The following is a 5,951-nucleotide window of genomic DNA, read 5'->3' as shown; positions in this document are numbered from 1 at the left end:
ATGTAAATATCTCTATGTCCTTTAGACATGCTATGTTTCTTAATAAAACTAATAAATGAGATTACTTTGAAGATATTTTAAGCATATTTTGTAATGTTATATTTCTAAAGTAAAATGAGGGTGAAAAAACTGTTTGAGATCCAAGGCTACAAAAACCAAACCTCAAAAATATGAAGTAATGGATTTTAGGAGTAATAAACATTTTTATAATGTCAGTACATGAAAATAATCTAACATTTGACTTGATGGTCTCAGATTTTTCCCCCAATTTTGAATTGTGGTATTTTAGGTTCTGCCTGTCAGTCTTATTATTATTCTTTCAGGTTCCAATACCTAACTACTGAACAAATTAGGACAGGAGAACTCTATGAAGTACACATTTATTTTGCTTCTTTTTTAGACAAAGGCACTGAATTGTAGATGAGAGACTCATCTTCTCAAGTCACCTAGTAGAGGTTTCAAGGATCCCATGATCTCATCATCATCTTTCATGATACATTGCCTCCACAGACAGGGATACAGGAACAGTGGAGGAGTAATTATGCTTTACAGATCAGAGTCCAACATAGGAGGTCTTGTTGCTGTCTAACACTGCACAATCTTCATAATATCTGGATATTGATATGTGAGGAAGTGATATCTAGAGTCTGTAGCTCATGAAAGGAGCTAGCCAATGGTGAGAATGGATAACAGAAAGACAGGAGTAGCCTAGAGAAAACCTAGGTCCTGAATGTATCTTCAAGCAGCTGGATTAACCCATTTCCTTATCTCAAAATTTTTGTTATATGATATAATAAATCTCTGTAGAACTTAAATCACTCACAGTTGTTCTAGTGTGCTACCACAAGCACACTAACATTAGGAAAATATGACATGCAGTGTCGTACCTGCAAAAACTGATAACTGAGTACACTTACACTATTGTGTGTATTAAAAACAATAAAACTTTAGGATCATAAATTAATTTCAAACCAAGTAGTTTAATATTATTCTAATTTATGCATCATAACTATAATTGACAATAGAGTTTAGAGCCAACCCTGATTTTTAAAGCAGCTCCAAGTTAAGTTTTTGAGTAGCCTTATTATATATGATATACAAATACAAAGCATAATATCATATCTATCTATCATCTATCATCTATCTATCTATCTATCTATCATCTATCTGAAATAACATGCTGCAAATAGGATGGCAAATAAATTAAGTTTCAGAAAAATTATTTTATATAACATTAACTGGTATTTGTATAGTCCAAATTCCACAACTGTCTACAATAGAATGAACAAATTTATTGTTATTTATTAGTGTCAATTACAGAAACCTAACCTGTGAGATATTATTAGCACTGTTATAATATCAGTTCACCAACAACCATTATTCCATATGATAATAAGTTTGGCTATATAAATCAAGATAGGAGCCTCTTATTTATGACTCTCTGGAAGTATGAGACAAAAGATTAAGACTGGTTAGGAAGGGTAAAAATAGCTGAATCCTATATTCTATTAGCAGGGATAAACATTGCATATTTTTATTATTCTAAATATGATCAAATCACTAATTTCAAAGTATATTACTGTTAAGTTATTGTTTAAAATATATGGTTTTAAGATTAGCATGATGATTAGTATCATGATTAATATCAAAAATGTTTCTGACATTTGATAAAAGACTATACAAATAAATATTAGCAGAGGATTAAACCTTTTCTCATTTAAGATAACCTGATTGTGATATTTAGATCTATGTGTGTACAAAAGTTTAGTCTGTGTATATACAAATATTCTAGTACATGTAACTTTTACCCTGTGTGTGTGTGTGTATGTGTGTGCATGGTGAGTGAGCAGGGGGTGATTATTTCATCAAACTTTTAAAAATGCCCTATATTTGATTTTATGGTTCACAGAGATATGCATTCTGGTAATTCTCTGCTGCATAGAATCACTGAAGCCAATTCAATTTTTTTTCAGTTTTATAGATATTTTAAATGGATTTTTTCTTTTATTTTTTAAAAGATTTTATTTATTTATTTGACAGAGAGAGACACAGCGAGAGAGGGAACACAAGCAGGGGGAGTGGGAGAGGGAGAAGCAGGCTTCCCGCCGAGCAGGGAGCCCGATGGAGGGCTCGATCCCAGGACCCTGGGATCATGACCTGAGCCGAAGGCAGACGCTTAACGACTGAGCCACCCAGGCGCCCCTTAAATGGATTTTTTCATAATTAGTATGTGGTACCCTTGATATTTTACTTCTTATCTTTACTGGTGTCTATAAAAAGCAGAATACAAAACCCTTTTAAAATGATCCAAAAAACATATCTCCTTATATTCCATCACTACCATGTTTCTCCCAATTAAATCCTAAGGCCTTCATTAAAAGAAAAAAAAAATTGCAGAGAATTCCAACCAGTTACTTCTCAGTTTTGATCATTGCGGGGAGAATTATTTTTTTCCTGTCCACTGGATGTGGGGCCCCAGACTGACATGAGTCTTATTGGAGACTCCTGATACATCTGGGTAATTGAGCTGGGGTTTTTTCCAGGCAAACCTTCTATGAAAAAGGGTTGAATTACAGTCTGGGGAGATGTAAATACAGATCATCATTCTTCTGAGATTTCTCTTGGCTGAAAGCATAGATGTGATTAGACATTCAACAGTTTCTCTTCTTCAAACTGATCTGTTTACCTCCATGTGGGTGGGCTTAAAACCAAATCTAAAACCTGAAATTGTTTTGTCATCAATGTTGACTGTCAGAGGCTCTGTCTACATGAGGCCAAAACAGCCAGATGGAAAATGAAAAGTAACATCCATCATCTAAACATTTTCCTTTCCGAATGCCAAGCATGTAGATACTTGGAAACAATGTCATGGTTGACCGAATGTTTTGCTTTTAATCTAGATGTTTTGGCATTGTGTAGATACAACATTCAGCATATAACTTTACTTCCTGTACAAAATTCCCAGATCTGCACAATGGTAAATACACTTAAAAAAATAATTCACTTAAATGTAACATATATGTGTGTGTATTAGATTCTTCACTTGAATAATGCATTATGTTTGGTATTGTAGAAGATATCATGCTATATAACTATAGTTAAAAGCAAAAAGTAATCACACACATGTACAAGTAACTAAAATTATTGGCCTACTTTGATTTGTAATATTTAAAAAAATCATTTACACAGGACAACCATATAGGAGAAGGATTGATATGCAGAACAGACAGAAAGGAGAACTGGGAAGTCCTCATGGAAAAATGCATTCATTTTGGAAGTTAAACCTAACCAGGGCTTTTTAATAAGAATATGTGAATGTGAATGGCATTTAAAGTGCAAAATGTATGAACAAGGGTGGACAAACACTGGCCTATTGACCAAATCTGACTGCTGTATGGTTTTGTATACAGGTATATGGGAACACAGCCACACTTAACTCATTTGCTTTTTGTTTGCTTATTACCTATGGCTACTTCAGCACCACCTCATTGACCTACAAAGCCAAGATATTTACTATATCGTCCTTTATAGATAAGAGTTTGCCACCCTCTGGTATATAATTTATTTAGAGAAGCAGGGTAGACTACAGTGTGATGGGCAAGAAGGTTGGAATGCACTGTTGTCAGTGCTTTGGAGTAGGAGGCATTGAGTACATAGGATTGAAAAGGGGGGAAAGAAAAGAAAGAAAGAAAAGGATTGAAAAGGAATTTCAGTCCAGATTGTTTAGGGCCATGATAACAAGATAAAGACTAAATATATTTTAATATGAAGAGAATAATAGCAAGATTAGCCATATACCGTGACACGAAATCATGACAATGTATGTAATTGTTTGAAGGCTGAAAGAGAGCAGGGTATTTTGGTAGGTGTTTCAACATTTCATTAGCTTTAAAGACAACTATATTTAATTGAAATTTGATGCCAATGGTTTTAAAAAGCAAAGTAATTATGATGTAAATAATGACTCCTAGTTTATTCATTTTGCAAAACCAAATGCTCACATTTTAGATGTTAATATAATTTATTATCTGAAAATGATGATCCCAAGGTCTTATTGTTTGAGAATTGGAATCATGAATGGCTTTGGGAAAATTATGTAAATATCTGTGCCACATTTCATTTTGGAAACTGAAGTAATAATGAGAGCTCTTTCATGGTGTTGGTGGCTGAATTAAATGAGGTGTTCCAAGTGAAGCACTTAGATAATAAATCATTATTATTGTGATCATACTTATTATTTAATTGAAGCATAAATATGCTGTGCTTCAAAATAGACTTCAAGCGAATAGTTTCTAGTTTACCACTTCTGTTCAACAATGTTTTGAAGGCTGAAGAACTGCTTTTTCTGCAGAGAATATATAAAGTTCTATATCTCTAAGGCCTGCAGGTTTTATCCAGTATGAAGTTCAAAGGAAAACTAAGAGAACAAGGTAGTGCCTGAAAAGAGAAATGGAACATTTTTTTCTTTGCCTGTTCACCTCATCCTCTTAGCTCTGGCCATGTCTTTCTTATATGTAGCTTTCACAAATGTGAAGCATAGGATGTTTAAAGTGGTATGAAAAAAAGATAAATAAAATGTTGCTATTTAGACTAAGACATGATCTCATGTTTTAGATATTTAATGTATTTTTTTTTACTTTAAAAATATACACACACACATTATATAGAATTAGACTGATAATGACAGGTACCCAAACATAAACTCCTCAATTTTAGTAATTTCGGGAAATACTTATATATCCTATGCTGGATAAACACAACGTAACATTCACAACAGTACTTAGTTATAGCACATGATATCTATTCACTAATGAAAGTTTCATTTAAGATGAATGAATATATTCATAGAAAACTATGTTGCAACCCTGAAATTTACATCAAAACATGCATATTCAAATTACATTAATTGCTAGTTTTTATTTTTTTAAAGATTTTATTTATTTATTTGACAGAGAGAGAGAGAGGGAACACAAGCAGGGGGAGTGGGAGAGGGCGAAGCAGGCTTCCCGCCGAGCAGGGAGCCCTATGCGGGGCTCAATCCCAGAACCCCGGGATCATAACCTGAGCCAAGGCAGACACTTAACTGACTGAGCCACCCAGGCACCCTAACTGCTAGTTCTTAGATAGAACAACTTCCAGTACTGAAATTATGATTCTGTAACATCAGTATATAAAGATAAATGCATATGTAAATAAAGTATTTAGATATAAGTGAATGTATAATATTTTCATGAATAATAATTACAAGATTGTAAATGTATTTGATATTTACTCTATTGTATTGCTTTGTTGTTGTTTGGCTGCTGTAATACAGGCCAAAATAATGAGTTGAATAAGTTCATTTCCGCCTCTCATATTGCTCTGAGTGTTCACAATGCCATTCTGTTATGGCAGAACCTAGATGGGTGTCAGAGCAGAACTCTTCTATTTTGTCGTTGATTTCTTAGGCTCCGAACATTACTCATCAATTCTCAGTTTGCATTATGTTGTGATTGATTGGCATCTGGATTGTCAGACGATATGCTTGTGTCCTGGGAAGAAGGCAAATGCAAGTATATGATTTGAGCTTCATAGTGGAGGTTAGACCTCACCCCACATAACTGTTCTTCCTAGTTTAGTCCACAAACTGGGAAAAAACTCGACTCTAGAAAAGGAGAGAGAAAAAGGAGTTGGGATGCTATTATCCGAGACTGGACCTCATGATGAAGAGTTCCTTCCCTTTGATAAATAGTACATTTTTTTTTTTTTTTTTTACTACAACACATTTTATTTCACTGGAAAAATCTGTATGAAGAACCAAATGTGGTTCCTGTGAAGAAAACATTTAGCACAGCTTAAATAAAAGTGAAGAAAAGAGGGAGGGGAGGAGGGCCCTGCTTGTGCTCGCTCCGCCACTACCTCAGCCTGGGGCCCGCGGGGCTGGAAATCCCAGGTGTCCCGGGGAAGTCCCT

The sequence above is a fragment of the Leptonychotes weddellii genome, chromosome 3 (assembly GCF_054177405.1).
Source record: "Leptonychotes weddellii isolate Sample4059 chromosome 3, ASM5417740v2, whole genome shotgun sequence".
Lineage (NCBI taxonomy): Eukaryota > Metazoa > Chordata > Mammalia > Carnivora > Phocidae > Leptonychotes > Leptonychotes weddellii.
Note: the sequence above shows the minus strand (reverse complement) of the source record.